Source organism: Podarcis pityusensis (assembly GCF_964106645.2).
Source record: "Podarcis pityusensis genome assembly, chromosome: 7".
In the NCBI taxonomy this organism is placed as follows: Eukaryota; Metazoa; Chordata; class Lepidosauria; order Squamata; family Lacertidae; genus Podarcis; species Podarcis pityusensis.
In genome coordinates, this window is record NC_138031.1 from 31,864,565 (window position 1) to 31,884,375 (window position 19,811).

At 39.7% G+C, this 19,811-nt stretch overlaps 2 long non-coding RNA genes across 2 annotated transcripts in view; one reads left to right on the forward strand and one right to left on the reverse strand.

Annotated features, from left to right (window-relative positions):
- Positions 1-19,811, forward strand: part of LOC308481379 — a 916,155-nt gene that overhangs the window by 127,453 nt on the left and 768,891 nt on the right. The gene's annotated exons all lie outside the window — the stretch shown is intronic.
- On the reverse strand, positions 1,074-5,121 carry LOC308481433. Its single transcript, XR_013988674.1, has 2 exons — positions 4,939-5,121; positions 1,074-1,731 (listed from the first exon to the last, which is right to left on the reverse strand). It is a non-coding gene; the product is annotated as an uncharacterized lncRNA (long non-coding RNA).

Below are 19,811 nucleotides of genomic sequence, written 5' to 3' on the forward strand. Positions count from 1 at the left end.
GAAAGACTGCAGTTAGTCAGCAAAAGTCAACACTTTCCACATGTGTGCCTGAGGTACATGGGGTTTATGTGGAAGGTGAAAATCAATCTGATCCATGTGTGGGTAATTAGTAAAAGAATCGTCTGGGTGCCTAGATTCAAAAACATGGAGCTTTGCACACTCTCCAATGGGAGAGAGCCCCCAGCAAGGTTAAAAAACTTTCTCAGAATTAAGCAGCAGTATAGTGTGGAATACAGGTTGTAAAACCCTTTTACATATCCTGTTTAATCTGCTTTAAAGCTCTGGTCTTCCTCCCTCCCTCTATCCCTCTAGCAATGAACAGACTACATATTCTTCAGTAAGTTTAAAAGCATTACTTACTAAATCCAAATGTCTGATTAATGTTTTGTTCCATGCAGCAGCAAGGAGTGCACAGGTACCTGTAGATTACTATTGGATGCAAAATACATAATATGGTTTCAAACATGCAGTCTGAACTTGGATTAAATTCGGACATGTCCGTCCTGGTCGGTTATATAGCTGGGAGAGGGGAAAGGAAGATAAGCAGCTTTACTTCCTCCCTCACTGAGGTAAGTGGATGTGATCTAGCTGAGTCTAGGAACAGACCTCTTTGGTCTTAACCCCTTCATGCACTAACTGGCACTTATGCCTTGTTTGTTTGACTGTAATTTTCCATAGTTTGGCCCTTATCTCTTTAATAATCACAACACTTTTATCGGCAAATCAATATCATTTCCATTTTAACAAACTTTCAGGACTGAGAGAGTGACTACTTTCAAACAGATCTCCATTATTCCCTTACATATCCTAGCAAATCCTATACATATCTACTCAGAAGTAAGAACAATAAGTTCAGTGGGATTTGCTTCCAGGTAAGTGTGCAGAGCACTGCAGCCTAAATGGTTCTCATTCTGGAAGCTACTGACATGAGTGTTAGATTCTTAGCCTTTCTGACAGCAAACTGTCTCTTGCTGTATTTGCACAGTTCAGTTATTTATGCTAGGCCTCTGGGATGTGGTGATCTAGGGATCTTAATATGTAAATAAATAAATAAGCATTGAGTTGACAAGATGTCACTGTAAGATGCTTCATTCATATGCAAGGATACGCAGAGATGTGGTCAGGGCAAACAAAGTTTGGCTTCTTAAAAGCAACAACAACCCTGGAACATGAAGAAGTGCAGAGTTCAGCTTACCATAATCTTTTTATGGTTGCCAGGCCAAATCCAGTCTGCAGGGAGACTGAACAATGAGTGAGAGCTCAGTTGGAGTAGCATCATATTCTGGTATACTAAATTACTAGAAACCACCGTGTCATGGTGTGGACTTCTAAACACAGCACGTAAGAATATGGTAAAGGTATATGCTTGCATTTTTTTTACCATGTTCTTACCTGCTGTATTACAAATGCCACGCAACCTCTTTAACATTTATAATGATGGGATTGTTTAAGCTTCCATGGCTTCATTCCAACTGTTTATGAATTAGTTCATGGAACTTGTGCAGACTCACTAGTCCTTACGCCATTCATTTATGTCTCAAAATCAGTCTCATCCTGCTAATTTTCTTCTCGGTCTTTTTGTTCTCCAAATAGGTCTGGAAAATGGTGATGACAAGCCCCTAGTACCACTTTGACCTTCCACTTGGTGGAGTCCGTACATCTGAGTGACCTTTCCATTTCATCTCTTTTCTCCCATGGTCCATGCTGCAATTAAGTTCTTCTTGTCTCTCTCTGTATCATTCAAGAGACATTGATTAAAAGGTGAATAAATTACGTTGCTTTTTGAAACAGTATTATCCTGTGATCTATGTAAATACCTTGACATGAGCAGGGGAAAAAATGTTTTCTTTGTGGGCTTGAGGCTTGATGTGATTTCTTCCATGCACTAATTAAAATGGGAAAAAAGAGTATTTCTAAAACATCAACATATGATGGAAAAATTTTCTTCAACTTGAAAGATTTGCTATGTTTGTTCATTATGAATGGGCCACTCTTATTTTCTTTCAGGATATTCTGGAGCAGATGTCCCCAAGCTGGTACCTTCCACATGCTTTGGGCTACAACTTGCATCATCCCTTTCCACTGGCTGTGCCAGCTAGGGCTGATGGGAGTTGTAGTCCCAAAACATCTGGAAGGCACCAGGTTGAGTATCTCAAACACCAATTACTGTTCACTGGCTTTGTTTCTAGAAATAAAATATGTCCATCCCCCTTAAAAATAATAAATCAGGAGGCTAATATGATGATAAAAGGTGAGGCCTGATAATAGGTAAGCAATCCTACAGTCCTTTGAAAGGTAGCCCAAGATGTCTGAGGAGGGAGTGAATGAATAAGTAAAACGCACATTCATTGAATCCAAAGAAAACTTATTATTTCATAGGAATCTCCTAGGCGGATCAAGCGAAACCCATCATAGTCCTCATCGGCAAGGTTTCAGAGGGTTGCTGCTAAGGATGGGGGATAAATTCATTTTGGTGTGAATTTTAATGAGATCCTTCCTATTTTAAACTTTTTGAAATAGTAAGTTATCCGAAACACAGCTATCCTTCAAAATTTGTACTTCTCTGAATTTGATAGTTTTTTACTTAAGCAAACAAGGGACCTGTTGAGATGCTTTAGGACACGGATAGCCAACATGGTGCTCTCCAGCTGCTGTGGACTACAGCTCCCATCTGTCCGAGGGAGCATGGGCAATGGTCAGGAATTATGAGAGTTGCGGTCCACAACATCTGGAGGGCATCATATTTGCTACTCCCTCCCAGGAGACCTGATGAACTGGCCCTGGTCAAATAAATATGGCCTTGGTCTTTTCTCCCTGTGATTGATATTTGCCATATTTCTTCACATATCTAGTTAAACAATCAAAATGAATGAACAGGTGCGTAAGTACTAGATAAATAAAATCAAACAAAAATCTGCTAGGATGAATTAATACCTAACTTTTCAAGTGGTTAAAATGCTTATTTGATTTGATCATCCTCATGGGTTTCTATTGCAATACAATGGGAATTTTTAAACTTGAAAATAAATTCACCTACCCCACCTTAAAAAAACCAGCTGCTGTAGTTTTCTTCCCCATTATATAGCAGCATACTGAGCTTTAAAAGTAGCAAAGTGATATAACTGATGAGCTGTGCAGCCCTATTTTTCATGGTGTTATATTTACCATGAGACTTATTTATCATTGTTTTGGTACCGCATAGAATATCAACCATAATACTTGATATAATGGTAGCACTGAGAAATGAGCTTATTCCTCCAATGTGCAAAGCCCAAGCAGAGTGCTGATTCCAATGGGCTGCAAAAATCGTACGGCAAAACTCCTTCAAACATTTCATAGAGCACTTGTAGTCCCCATTGCCCCAGTATATTTTCAGCACTGAATGCTGATCTTCCTGGAGCAAGAAGCAGTAATCATGGGGCTGAAAGTGTCCTCCATCATTTCACGAATCATGTGCAAGTGAAATTATGAATATAGTGTCTTAAGCAGATAATTCCAGTACTTAACAAAAGATGGTATGATTCACTTCCATATGCATCAGAACTATCCCAGCTGATGCTGCAGTTACTGTAAGATTGTATGTTAACTGTCCCCTGGAAAGCAGAAATCAAGATATATTTCCTTTTTATTTTTATTTTTTCCCCAGAAAAAAAAAATCCAATATGTGTACAAAACATATCTTCTCTTGTAGCACTTGACTAAAGTGAGGTTGAGTGTTTCAATTGGCAAGGATGAACTTTGAAGGATGAGCTCTCTGTCCAAACAACATTATTTAAGGCGCCAATATTTCCTTTCAACATTTTCCAATGACACTGGCTAGTGAACTCTGCCATCTCCCTTCCCTGCAGGTTTTGTGTATAGGCCAGTAATTTAAACTTGATATAATTAGTATGTAGCATCAATTCCTGGTCATCTCAGGACTAGGATTCAGCTTTCCTGGTTTGCTCATCTGGGTCCAGAATTACAATATAATAATAATAATAATAATAATAATAATAATAATAAATTTTATTTATATCCCGCCCTCCCCAGCCGAAGCCGGGCTCAGGGCGGCTAACAACAATAAAACAGTACAGAAGTACAGCATAAACAACACTCTAAAATCATTCATTATAAAATTAATTAATTCAAGCCACTGGCAACCATTGGGCAAGAGCTCCGCGAAGATTGCCGAGGGAGGGAGTCAGGCTGTGCCCTGGCCAAAGGCCTGGTGGAACAGCTCTGTCTTGCAGGCCCTGCGGAAAGATGTCAAGTCCCACAGGGCCCTGGTCTCTTGTGACAGAGTGTTCCACCAGATCGGAGCCACGGCCAAAAAAGCCCTGGCTCTAGTTGAGGCCAGCCTAACTTCTCTGTGGCCTGGGACCTTCAAGATGTTTTTATTTGAAGACCGTACTTATATTAGTATGAACTAGAATAATACAAACAGGATCTTGCAAGGCAGAGACATTCACAGAACTTACAAAAACTGCATCAGCAGGTGTGGGATTTTTTTTGCAACTTTTTTCTTTTGCAGAGCAGCAATAAGCCTTGCTGTTGTTTATGTTCTACATTGTTTTATTCTCATAATGTAACTACTTGTAGTTTAAAAGTTCAGGCTACAAAACCATTTTTTCCAAGCTGGCTTTCTGGAGCACACTCGCTATGCCAGGAACCACACCCAGTGGCGGAGTTTCATGCTCTGGCAGGCGGGGGCGGGGCTGGCGCATGTTCTGGGGCATCCTGGGGGCGGGGCATGCTGCCTGCAGGGGCATGGCACCCTGCGTGGGTGGGGGCAGCCACGATGGCACCCTACCAGGATCGCACTGCCGGAGCACTACCCCCTCACTCCTCTTCCTCTGCCAGTGACCACACACACACACCACCACATTATCTTCCTTCCTCTTTTCAGCTATAGGAACATACACTGCCCCAGAGTATGGTGGCTTCTTCCTGGCTGACCTAGTGTAGCATTTTCTGAACATCTAGCTCCATTGATGCATCTCACTTATACAGATGGTACAAGCTCACTTTGGGTGTTCAAACTGGAGTGAGGATGAGTACACTAGCTTCACCCTCAATGCCAACCCAATCACTCCCCCATGAGTCAGAGGGATAATTTCTGAAGCTCTGATCTTGCATTGTTCATGGTGGACTCCTTGTACAATCTAGAACCTTGATCTTCCAGTTCTACAATACACAGGGACCCTACAGAAGTAAAGCAGCTACTCTGCTGCAGACCTTTGCCTCCAACTTAGGGAGGGTGACTGCACAAGGATGGCAACAGGGCATGGGAGTGGGGTAGGACGTGTCCACTCTGTGCTTCATGTGATTCTAATTGTGTAAAGGATCAGAGCACCCAAACTGGGCTGCATATTTCATGTGGATCCATTCAAGATGCTTCATCAGGAGTTGGTGCTGAAATTTGAGAAATTTTAAGGAAATCCATGAGGATTTTCAGTTAACAAGACTAGTAAAATCATTTATGCTTCATTTCATGTTCATTCCTACTGTTAATTAGCAAAAGCATAATCTGTTTCACTCTCTTTCTCACAAATTTTCGTATTATTGGTCGGGTATCACTTTTGTTTACCTCGCTGCACCTCAGAACTCCCTCTTTCTTTCTTTGTGTGGTTGCCATTGTGTTTGCTGCTGCATCAGAGGGAGGCAAGAATACCTGCTGCTCACATTCAGATAAAGCACAAATTATAACTGGGGGGAAATTAAGCGGGAGTCATAGTTTGTTTATTTAAGTTTGTATAATCCACACTTCAGTTTTAAGAGAAGCACCCAGGGTGGGTAACTTCAGAATAAAAATGATTTATGTCAAAGGAAGTGAAAACAAATATAATAAAAGCAGCAGGATAAATGAGTGGCATTAAACACACACACACACACACACACACACACACACACACACACACACACACTTTTCTAATGCTATAAAAGCTTTGGGTACCCTTTGATCAGGGGCCAAGTTCTTTGGATAGGAATCAATTCTTTATTCACACTACACCATGCAATAAATCTGAACTTTTTTCATGCTGTGTTGTCTTCTATTGGCTGGAAGAATCAATGTCTCTATTTCGCCTTCCCTTCTAGAGTAACAATGCCCTAAAATCTAATAAAGGCCAATGCTTGAGAAACATAATTCAGAATAAATTAAAAGTCACTTGGACACCATCACAGAAAACCAAGAGAAATATTTGAGTGGTTTAAAAAACAACAACCACATAAATGTAAAAGAGAGAGTGCCATCCAAATCATCCTGTGCTAGATGTTTGATATGCAGGGTGCCACCACTGAGAAAGCCCTTTCTCTGGATATCATTCACCTCACCTCAGAAAGCAGAGACATATAGAGAAGGTATTGATGTTTATCTCACATATGTCTGTGTCATTTGGGGATGGGGGGAATGGTCGTTCTGGTATATTGGTTCCAAGCCATAAAGGTTTGATGGCACTATACCATGAGCAGACTCTGTTTAACCTTCATATTTCCATAGTACCTCAATATGACTGGCAAGGCAATCTATAACAAAAGCCAAACTACCTGTTACACACAAGACACATAACTGCTCATCTCAGTCTTTCGTTTTTATTTAAATACATCCGGAATGGAGGCTCTGAATGCAATTACAGCAGTGGTGAGGGGTGTGTGTGTTTAATTCTGTCTACATGCCCACCTTTAATTCTGCAAGAAAAATACAGCTGCCTGTTGGTTCCCCCAGCCTTATGAAAACAACACCAGCTTTAGGCAGACAATTTACATCAGGAATACATCAATTTACATCAGATACCGCCTCAAACTATGTTGAGGTTAAAATTAATGCAATCATGGATTTCCTACATATGTCTTCTCTGGTCTTAAACTGACCTCTTATTATTACTACTGAATTCCTATAAACTATGAAAATGATAGTAAATAATCACAAAACCTCTTAAATGGTTACTTTCCCCACAACTGAGCCTGACTGAATGTTTTCAAATGAATGTTTTCAGATGTAGCCACTGTTTTTCACAACTCAGCCTAGCTGAATGTTAACGGACTTAATATTCTTAGGAGAAACATGCTCTTGAGTTTGGAATTAATGGTCTTGGTGGAGGGGGAAGGTTATTTAAGATGGTAATTTGTATTACTGCACTTGCTTTATAAATGTGATGCTAAGCCAGAGCTGCTTCATTTGCCCTCCTCAACTCATTCTACTGGCCCCCCATAGTTCTGACCCCGGAGGTCCTGCCTTGATGGCCCCACTGTTATCTGTTCCCATATGTCCCTATCCCAGCCCAAATTCATCCTAAAAGGCAGTGGTTCTGCTGAAGTCCAATTTTCTATCCCTACTTCCTATATCTGCATTTTTTAAAATTAAGAGTCCTGATTATGTATTGTCATGTTTGTTGTGATGGGACAAACTATATACATACCGTATTTTTTGCTCTATAAGACGCACCAGATCTCAAGACGCACCTAGTTTTTGGAGGAGGAAAACAAGGGAAAAAATATTCTGAATCTCAGAAGCCAGAACAGCAAGAGGGATCGCTGTGCAGTGAAAGCAGCAATCCCTCTTGCTGTTCTGGCTTCTGGGATAGCTGCGCAGCCTGCATTCGCTCCATAAGACGCACACACATTTCCCCTTACTTTTTAGGAAGGAAAAAGTGAGTCTTATAGAGCAAAAAATACGGTATATATATATATTCTTTAAATGATATTCATCATTACAATGGTTTGCCTATCACACAAACTTATTTTAAGGGCACTGGAAAATATACTCTAGTCTCAATCTGCTAGGAACTGTCTTTTGTGCACACTGGGTTGAAACGAATACAGCTGTGGATTGTGCCCTCTACAGCCGGATTTTGTAAACTCTTCAAGTGGCGTTATAGAACACTTTTAAGAGCGAACTTCAGAGATCATTATGTAACTGAATACAAGAACCAATAATGTCAGCATGCCATAACAACAAGTCACCGTGGTTCGATTTCAAATACTGCTGTGCATTTAATAGCTTCCTGCATGCTTTGTGCTCTTGTCCCAGCAATGCGAGTCTACATGGGGGCACAACTTAGCAGATTAGCATTGAGAGGTCACACATTCAATAAGAATATGCATATCCCTCTTGACTCTCAAATAGATTTTTTAATATTTCTCTGGAAAGTATAGTTGTTCTTTTGAAACACACAGAGGTAGGGTGTGTGTGTGTGTGTGTGTGTGTGTGTGTATTCCAGAGGGTCCAATTCTTCTGCTTTGTTCATTTCTCCTTTGTGTCTTTCCTGACAATCCCATTTCACACAGGAATCTCAGAATCATTTTTGATTAGAAATTTCTTAAGTGAGACTGGGGGATCTAAAATTTAGGAGGTGGGAATGGCGATTGTACTTAGTAGAGAGTAGATGCACTTTAAATGTTGTTAATTATCCACAGGGTGCAGTGGTAGAAAGCCCGACTGAACAGAATGGGACTTACTTCCAGGTAAACATGCAAAGGATCGAATGTGCTGTGGATGCGAAAGCAACTTGCAGTATCTGTTAAGACAAAGATGCAGAGCAATTAAGGGCTACGGCTGTCAGAAATCAGATCTATTCTCTAGCATCATATAAATCAGTCTGTCTCTCAACGTAAGTTTCCTCTAAGTGGGGAAAGAAAAAGACATTGAGTTAAGCTTTAATAGTGTTTGTTATCCAATACCCCATACCCAATATCCCCATGTTTCCACTAACAGGGAAACATATGCTATACAATGCAGAGATGTAAATAAATCCCCAATTTCTTATTAAACTCTAAATAGCATTTGCCTTCACATATTGAAAAATAATCATCAGAAACGATCCTTGTCTGGCATGGAGCAGCCATTGGCTGGGATCCAGTACACATGCTGGAGTCCCACTGATTTCAGTGAGGCTTCAGAGTGCACCTCAGTGAACTGGAGACCTGCCACTGTGGTGAATATCTGTTACACATGTTCCTCAAGTCCCAACCTATACTGTACATGGATGGAAAATTCTGAAGGGAACAATAAGGCCAAGTATCCCCTACATTTCAATTTTATGACCATAGTCTTAAAATATTTGGGAATACGAAAGATCTCCAGCTTATTTTTGCATCTTCAAGCGCTTTACACAAACACGAACTGCAAACGATACCCAAACTGGTCTTATGACTAATTAGGTCCACGGGAGAAATCAAATCACAGCAGACAAGAAGCTTCTATTCCCTGGACCTGCGACACGCATGTTCATCTGTATTACACTTCCTGGATTCTTTTACCTTCTTTTAGCCATGCAAAAGCTATAGTGTTTCAAAGCTGCAGATTAGTGATGGTGGCAGCTTATTCCTTTTGGTTATCTACAGCACCATCTTTGTGTCTCGAGGCATAAAAGAATATTATCTGTGTGACAGTTATGGCCAGAGCCATCTATACTGCTCGTGCTATCAGCACTCAAAAAAGAAGAAGAAGAAGAAGAAGGAGCTCCAAAAGAGAAATCATTCAGTTTAAGACTCAACCCCCTCCCCCCGGGTCGTTTCATTAAAAGCTTAAAATCGTGGAAGTGCTGTGCGTTACGACGAAGGTTATATGAAAATTTCTGTAAATCTATGATGTGGAAAGTATGTATGTGGTTGGAGCGGGGGGGAAGGGAAGGAGGTTGGTTGCTAATCTTTTGTAAAGGCGGTTGACCATAAGCAAGACAGCCTATAAATTGGCTTTCCTTCTTTACTTAATTTTCATCACAAATAATGTGCCACTCTGATTGCATGAAATCATCAGGAGTGTCTTCAATTACTGTGTGCAGCCTCTGATCAAAATGACTTCCTTTATTCTGAGTCAGGGGAGGGGGTAGAGGGGGAAAGAATGATGTGGTGCGAGGGGGGAGGGAAGGGGGGGCAAGGGAGAATGCGCAGCTAGTTATGTATTACAAATGTCAGGTTGCTGAGGAAGTGTATATATTCATATTTAATAATTTCTAAGCTGGAGTTGTGATTGTAATAATGGCTCATTCATATCTGCATTTCATTTAAATGCACTGTTTTGACTCGCTGAACATTTGTCAAAGATATTATAGCTAAACTTTTTCACATGACCACTGAGGTAATGACAAGCATTACATTACCAGTAAAACTGCACGACTTGCTGATACTTCCATTTTCCTTAGCAGCTTATGAAATAATCAAAATGTGTGCATGAAATGGCGGCCTGCTCTGAATTTATTTTAATACAGCCGGGCTTATAGGGAGAAATGAAGAAGAGCATAGGACCCCAGACACGAGAGACAATGACTTCACACAAAGCTGAATTTTACTAGCAGGAAAGATGGATATATGGGTATTAGACTTTTCATAGCTATAGGAAGGATAATCTTTCAATCAGATTAATGAGAAAATATATTGCATGGGCCCTACAGCACTTTTTGCTTTCCAGGCTAATACGTGATTTAAATCCCCAAAGTACATTTTCGGCATTACAATATCCTTTGATAATAATGTTGCTTGCACAAAGACAGATAAAAATAAAACAGTCCCCCCTGATTTCCCATTTTAGATTTGAAGTATATTTTCGGTCCTTGTCTCACAACCAAGTAAATTCTATTGAGAAGAGTCACATTTAATAAGACAAAGAGAATTTTCTAATTATGCTACCTGTCAAGATTGGAATCTATGGGATTGCAACTGCAATTGAAGAAACAGATGAGGCAATTGCATATAGTCCAGTTTACTTTGGTGTATGATTACTATTTGCACTTAGATATTGCTTAATGTAAATCAAGCAAACACACAGACGTGTGCTTTGAGGTAAACATCGAGAGGCAGGTTTCAAAATGGATTCTACAAACCCACATTTCAATTTTTTAGTAACCAATTTTCCTAGGTTCCCTGTTACCTATAGAAAAACAACAACTGTGGAAACATGTGAAAACGAAGGGGGAAAAAACATCTGAAATGATGTGGCCAACTACCTTAGTATATGGTGCAAATACGAAGTCATATAATTAAGACTAGGAATACTAATAAAGGTATATGCATATGATTATATGGAATAAAAGATTTGTCTGTCTCTTTGGAAGAAAACAATACGTATAATTACAACACAAAACCCACTAAAAATAGTGCAGTAATGCAGTGGGAATATTTGTATGTATTATGCTTGTTATTATTCAAATGCTTATGGATATATAAGTGTGTCCCTGAAAGTTATAACATGGGGATTTCTGAGGATCTGTTCACTGTTTAGGGCTCTTCAGACATTACTCTTAGCCAAAGCATGGCAGATCTGAGAGAGTGGGAAAGCCCTCATGTTGCTATTTTTATACTAGAGGTTCGTACAAATCCACAGTCTATCACTAACAATTGCATATATGCATACAAAACATTGCCAGCCATATTAATCTATTGAGGAAGGATTCCAAAAGCTACAGTAGAACAATACTTTTATTAGGGCCAACTAATACGTCACAAAATAGTATGTCAAATTCTTCAAAAAATTTCATAGGGTTGGGGAACTGACACTCCAGATGTTGTTGAATTCCACCTCCCATCCACCTTGGCCTATAAAGCCAATGGTCACGCATGATGGGTGCTGTAGTCCTGCAACATCTGGAGGGTCGTAGGTTCCCCAACCCTGATATAGTAGGGTTAAATCAAACAGAGAATAAATAAAATCCCATCAGAAGACATAAAAACATTCCGGATCCTGCAGCCCTCCGCAGGTGCGCAATTTATTAATGTGCTGTTGTTTTTTCCTGCAAGAGCCAAAATCTGCAAGTTCCTACACCACAAATACAAATGTAGATTTTTCAAGAATTTCAATTGGTGGGCTATTGAAATCCTAGCTGCAGCTAACATCCATGTCAGAAGTTCTTTAAGGTGACAAGCTTTCATGTTATCAGCCCACATCTTCAGTATTTGACAGCTGTGAGGAGACCTGAACAGGTGATTTAATTATTTTAGCTATTTCTTTATATACAGAATAAACGAAAAAAAAAAAAATTGTGATTATGATTACTGCCATTTGGAGCATATGCATGTCTTCATTGTGAAATAATTCAAAGCTACATATTATTTACCAATAAGAAGAAACCTATTTCTTGCAATCATAATTACCCTCAGCTGAACCATAAGGAGTCCCATAAGGAGAAAAGGTAGGGTATAAATAAATATACAACAATGACAACAACAACATCTTCACATTATAGATTTGTTATGATTCAAAGTTTGGGACAAGCCCAACAACCACTGCGAGGGCAGCAGTATACAAGTAGGAACATTAGATGAGCCTATTGGATCAGGCCAATAGCCCATCTAATCCACCATCCTGTTGTCACAGTGGCCAATCATATGCCCGAACAGGCCCTGAGAACCTGAGCACTCTCCCGTCCTGTGGTTTCCAGCAACTGGTATTCAGAACCATTACTGCCACCAGTAGTGAAGGCAGAGAACACCCATCACAGCTAGTAGCAATTGATAGCCTTCTCCTCCTTAAATCATAGAGGAGGTTGTTGTTGCTCTGCTTATAGCTTTCCCTATCTCAAGGACTCTAGGCAGGCCAAAGCTTTAACATTTCTGTTTCAAAGCTTCATGGTTCAAAGGATCATGAGGAAGATGAAGCAAAGCAGATAAAGGAAAATAGATCATTATGATGTCGATAGAAAATGGAGCCCACTTGTGGCTGCAGCTAGGTTTCATTATGCGGCCAAAATTAACATGCCGGGCCTTGCATACCCTAGGCAGATTTCCCTGGATTCAGTGAGAATTATTTTAAAACACTCATGCTATCCCTTCTCTTGTTTAAGAGTGTGAAGCCTGTGAATGTGTATTTCTGGATATTGACAACTTCTCAATTCACTTAGGACATATGACAAGTCTGCTAACCTTTAAAGGAACATCTTGACAGTTACATGTCACCATGTTACCAGGAAGCACTAAGGCAGAATGGCCAATGGCACTAATGTTTGTATTTGAACAGCTGTTTTGGTGACTGAATTTCAGCTGTTGATGTAGTAATCCCTATGTATAGTTTATTATTTTATAGATACAGGCACACTCCTGGCTGCTCCCTGCACCCCACTTATCAGTTTGCTAGGTTTATATAGCATTTTGGGAATCATTAGGATGAAAGGCACTATAAACGTAAGATATTATTAAAAATGAGATAAGTAAATGGAAAGAAAAGGCAGATAAACCTAGGCAGATCCCCCAGCTATTTCCAACCATGCAAAGGAGAAGGCCTTGAGCAGATTATCTCCCCTTAAGCCTGCCTTTCAGGCCTTGTGTCCTGAATTTATTCAGGATTAATCCTCTACTTCAAAAGAGATGTTGCTACTTAAACAGCAATACATTTCCTTCCTGCACTCTATCTATTGCCCTTTTCACCCCGGTGAGACTCAGTGGGGGCAAGTTGAGTGTTCTTTCTCAGTCCATGGTGAGTACTATTGTAAAGTCAGGAGTCTTTTTCACAAATACCTAGTATGTCAACCAGGCACTTGGGCTAAAGTTGATCCTGTTTCCTTCAATGGCCAATAAGATTCCAACTAATAGAAGTACCTTCTCTTCTCCCCCTGGATCTTTTATCGCAGGCAAGTTGTATATAAAAAAAGCTTGCCCATGCAGTACTCTTCCCTTTCCCCTCAATGACCCACTGCTTTGAAAATCTAAAATGATGCTGCATCCGTTGTATGTTTATTTCTTTATTACTGATTTATAAAAGTATTTATATCTTGCCAACTGACATGAAATATCAGGGTGGTTGTAGAATATATTCAATGAAACATACAGAAAAAACCATAAAACTGTAAAAAAAAATCACAAAATATTCATTAAATGCTGGAAAGTCCATAGCAAAGATGCCTGTTAAAACTGGTAGAAGAGTTTTCCACAGCATAAAACTAACAATACATCTAGAAGAGGCCACTTGGACCTCCAGATGATCTCTGTCTCAAAGTGTACAGAGAACTAAGACAGACCCTTAGCAAGTAAGATCTATTTAAAACAATGGACTTTACTTCTGTGTAGAGTTGCACTGTAAGTTTTTTTTTCCAAATCTTGCTCTACAGTATTATCTCAATTACAGACAACACAGCTTCTCACTCTAGGGTCCTCCTCCTCTGTCCTTATTCTAAAGACACTGGTGAATCCTCACCTGCTCTCTGTTGAATCATAAGAACAGCAAGAGCTGGCTTTTCATATGAAACTATTTTAGAGTAACACCAGAAATTTAGATTGGTCCTGGACAGGACATGAACATCTAGACAAGCAGATGCTCAGGACATTCAACTGGACATTTGGTGTCCATTATAAAATGGTATCTGATTCCTTTCTGTTGAATCCCATGTTAATGGTCCACTTGCTCTGGTTATTTCATGCTCCAAGCTCCTACTTCTGCCTGCTTGCCAAACTCAAGTGACTATGCAGCCCCTGGCATGATAACCAAGGGTGCACAAATCAGTCTGTTTCTATATCCCTTGGCATGTGCTCATAAATCTAATTTGTCCTGTTTCTGTTTTAATTTGATTTTTATTAATCTGCACAAAATGTATGCTTAAAGACATATTTCTAAATGTATTTTCATTCAAAGAAATATTTTTAAAAGCATGTTATACATTTTGGCCCAAGGACTTCATCAGAAACATTTGGAAATATGAAAGTGGGTGGATAACTTAAGTTCCTATTGGCACATTAAGGGAGGGATCAGGTCAGTTCATGCTGCAATTCACAAAGCTATATATTTTCCAGGCATCCTTAACCTGCTTCTGTTATAACTGCTTGCTTGTCTGTTTATCATAAATATACAACACCTCTTTGTATATTATTGTGCTTTCAGTTTCTGGATTATGTTCCATCTTTTGTGCTGGTTGGTTTCAAAGTAATGTTCTTCACTGTGCCCTCTTCCTTTGAAAATTAAGATGGATTCACCAAACCATTTGTTCAACATCAAGGTGACTTACTTTCAGGAAGATAAGCCAGCATTGTGAATGATTCATTATCACTTCCTGAGATTTGGAGAACAATGTTGTGTTCATAACTCTTCACAAATCAAGGTTTTCAAGTATGCCTTCACTGCTGGCCTGAAAGCATTTTATACCATTAAAAAGGCCAAGATATATGTGCATATTCATTGTAAGGTGTTTCTTTAAAAAAACAAACAAACCACACACTTCTGTTTGAATGTTGTTGTTTTTAAAAAAGGGTATGTGTGTGGTATGTGTGTGATGATTCTTGTTTCTGTGTAACACCTCCCCCCTAAATAAACACACACTTGACTCAAATTTTGGTTTTGGTTTTTGGCAGAATTTAGGCCACAACTTTATTGATTACAGAAAAGTGAGTGGTTGCATAGGCTCTGGTTCGACTAGCTCCCTGCACCCCAGAGCTCTATCATAGGTCAGCCAAGGGTGAACACCTGAGGTAGGTGGAAAGCCTGGGAAGAGACTATGTCCACTCCCCAGATGCTCCCCTGGACTCAGGCATGGGCACAACCCCCTCTCAGGGGTTGACCAAACCAAGTTGAGTCCCTGGATTCCTTTAACGGAATACCCTTCACATAGGGATGGCGAGACCGTTTCCCCATCCCTATCACCTGAACCAGTGCCTATCCACAACCTTACAAGTTGTGACGATTTGCTACATGGCAGGCGAAACCAAAATGGCAACAGCCAATCAGCCAAGTGGGAAAAATTGCTGCCACGCCCCTGTCCCAACAACAGACGACACACGACGGCATAGCAAGGTCAATCACAAAATGGCCTAAAAGTAGGGAAAGGTGGGCGGGTGATCCAATGCACGAGCCGAAAGAGGAAGCTCTGGGTCACGTGCAGAGGTATATATAGGTCCCTCGAGCCATTTAGTCTGCACTCCATTGGCCAGATTAAACCCAGCAATGAGGGACCTACCAACTGGGTGTTGTGGCTATCCAATATACCCACCCACAACCAGGAGGTCAGTCTCCAGGTCTCACTGTAACACGTGCCCTCATTTAGGGAGGACACGATTTCTGCACATTTCCTACAGCATAGTTTGATGACTGCAGAGAGCACTTTATTCCATGTCCCCAACATTTTCTTACCTTATGATGCAAACACATGGCATAAAATGCACTTCTGGAAATTGTGTGGATCTAGTGGATTTGGAGCACTCATTTCATTGTTAATTGCTGCTTCCAGAAAAAAATCCATTTGCAACTCGGAAGATTTCAGGATTTTTGCACTGTAATTTTCACATGGTTTTCATGATCATGCCACCACCCCTCACATGATGAAATTTTGGGTGGTATCTTGGCATATAGTTCTTTCCCACCATTTAACATTTAGCACAACATGACAGTATATTGATAAAAAAGTCAACAGGTAATGCCATCTAAAAGGAACATTAGAACCTGGGACAGAACTGCTAGCATTATAACTAGCAAAACTAACACAATATTTCGCATGTTTGAACACACCCTATATGCATCTGGGAGGTATGGGCAAATATGTCAATTTCAGTTTCCCTTGGTTTCTCATTTTTCCAATCTCCACATTTCCACATCAGTTTGCAAATTACTTTATTTAAAAGTCCTCATGAAATCCATCAGCGTTTCAGTGTGAATTTCTTCTAATATACACACTTGTTTTTAATTTTGTCCAATATACATATTTTTGCAAGCAATTTCACTTAATATAATGCATTTTCTATGTCATTTCATTAAGGCACACTTAACCTATTATATGCAGTTTTGTATGCCTTACTTAGCTGAAGAACTACATTACAAAATTTGGAGATGTGCAAATTTTGAAGATTGCCTGATTCTCAGTTTCTGTTCCATTTAAGGAAATGCAAATGAGATAGGTTCACCTTTCATTGTGAATTGAATAGAATTTCTTCCCTAGCTCTAGTGTGTACTTCAAAATAAGTTCCACTGAATTCAATGGTGCCTACTCCCCAGGATGTATATATAGAGTGGCAGCCTTAGGCTGTGTCTTAGACCATGGCCTACGGTGAAACAAACTGTTGACAGAAATACTATTGTCATTTTCTTTTGCAGGGGGATAAGTGAGGAGTATGTGTGAGTGATTGGTTGGTTGTTGTTTTTTTAAGAAGGAAAGAGTGGTAGAAAGAAGGAATAGAGGAAGAAATGTATAGAAGAAAAGGAGGGCAAAATGGGCAGAAAGGGAGTGAGAGAGGAAATGAATGCGATTAAAGAGAGGTTCTAGGGCTGAGAAGGCTGTGCACTATTCATTTATTTATACTCTTAGAACAAGTATTAACTTAATAAATAAGAGCTTGTACTATGAATTCTTATAAGCAAAAACAAAACACAAATCACTACCAATACTTAGTGTGTATGTATCTCTGTAGAACGTTTAGAATAGGTATCTTAGGCAGGACCAGCCCAAGACATTTTGGCAACTGAGGCAAACTACATAATGTGCCCCCTCAGGATTTGTCGCCTGTGGGGATCCTGCTGCCTGAGGCAGTTGGCTCACCATGTCTCATGGGTAGGCCCTGATCAAGGTCAGTACTGTGATCCCCATACTGCAGAGAGATGGTTGAGGTTGGGAATGGCTTCCCTATCTACATGGCCACCTAATGAGTTGATGGTTAATATGGGCTTTAAACCAGACACTTTCTCAGACACTGCTTTACATAACCAATCATTTAAAAGCTATTTCTATGTGACTTCTATGGCCTTGCTAAATTGGGTTTATTTTTTTTTTTAAATCCTAAAATCAATGCACATTTAAATATATGTTCTGTATGGGCTTCACAGCATTTTTAATTTACTAAAGCAACCTGCTATTTTGTCCATGTTGTATATTAAAAAAGAATTCTTGACATACATGGATTTTGTACATTAGTAGGTCATGGGTGGTAGACATTTTAAAGCTGACAAAAGGAGGGACTTCATACTAGGTGCATTAATGTCATGATTTTATTTTGCAAGAACAAAAGGGTTAAAGTGCATTTTCAAGAAGCAGGAGCCTCTCTCCCCAATTATGCTAACCCTTTGTATACCATTGAATCCTGTAACCAGTCCTTTTTGACAACAAAACTGCTTCTGCAAAGAAGCCCATTAATTTGCAATCATAATGAACAGGAAATGCTGACTCCCCAAATATGTGAAGATCGCTATATCTCTAACATGCATTTAAAACAGTAAGAAAGAGCCCTTACTACAGCAGCAAGTAATTGGTTTATTGCCCTGAAGAGTCAGTGACAAGTAAAGCAAAAGCAGTTGGTAGTGGAGCTTTCATCACAGGATATTCTTCTTTTTTTAAAAAAAATAAAATAACTAATTTAAACCTCCTCAAGCACAGACACAAACTGTTCCACCTGGGAGTGCCTCTCCAGAGGGTTCATTATGTTACCCGCATTTTAGATGTAAGAATCAACAACTAAACACTATTCTTCCCTTTACTAGCTGATTGCTGTAGTCTGCTCAATCTTCACAGTAATAATAATAATAGTAAAAAATAGTGAGAACTTTTAGAAAAATCCCTGAGATGGAAAGAATCTGTGGAACGTAAGCAATTTAAGAAACCTACTTCGCCTAAAACCCCATAAATAGGCAGGGTTTTTTTTAAGGGTTTCTCTCCCTCTCCCAACTCTGCAAAGATCATTAATATAGCACCGTGTCAATGTGACCTTGTTTGGAAGTTTTGCAAATATCTACTAACTCAGACCTAATGCATGAGCTAAATGGGTATCCAGGCTGGGCAGTTATTCCCAATTCTTAGGGAAATGAAACATATGAGTTACTAGGGAAAAACAAATCACAACATTCTGCCACACAGACAACACATATTTAGCCACCTAACTGACCAGATACCTGGGTACTTTTCCATGTACAGCCTTCTCGCCCTGCTCAATTTGTCCTGAGTGATGATTACCACAAAAGTCTACTGTAGATGGAAACCTTTCCGTATAAAGCGTGACGGGTCCCAGGTCTCCCTTACAGCTTGCTCCCAGGTGTAGGTAGGAAGCCTAGGGGTGAGTAGGTCCAAGAAGACTTGGATGGATAATAGGAGGGGGAAATAAATCATGTGTTAATCTACAGTTAGAATTGGTCTCCACACTGTGATGCTCTACATACAGGAAACTGCACTGTGGCGAGTGAAAATACAGTCTAACCTCTACCAGTGAAACAGAAACAACAGCCATAGTGACCACTTGTAGTTCTCTCACTGTTGTTTCTTCTTTTCCCCAAAATTCTTTTTATTCTTTTTCAAAATTATTACAAATCAAACCGAATTAAATCAATTTAATGCCGTTTCTTAAAATCAGGTTTTCCCCTCCTGTTCCAAACATATGATCACCATCATTTCCTTGCATAGCTGTATCATTTCTTCTTTAGAGTCCAGTTGACAGCTTTCACTTGCCATTAAACCATTCTTCCAGTTGGCCACTTTTTTCACCTTACAAACAGCACCTCCGTTACATATTATAAAAAAAAATCCATTTCATATACATTGTTGTTCCGGACCTGGTGTGCTGGGACAGTTAATTACTATCTTCCATTGTTCAGCTCTTTGCAATGTTTATCTGGATTGATACAATGTCCCATTCCATTCCTTCCGCTGTTTACAGACTAGTGTATGAGTTGCAGCCATAAATAACTCACAGACTGGATATCCAAACTCTGCCATTAAAATTCCACTCTGGAGTTCTTCCTTGGCACACAGTTAAAAGCAAAATCTTTTCTCAAATTCAGCCTCTTTACCACATCTGTTTGGCAGAAGTTTATTCTTTTTTCTCCCACTCCATTCCTCCAACAGCACTCCTAGTCCAGTCCAGGAATAATTTTAAACAAAATCCATTCAGCCTCAGTTGAGGGGAGAGGTCATAGGAAAACTTTGCTAAATTCCTCGTTG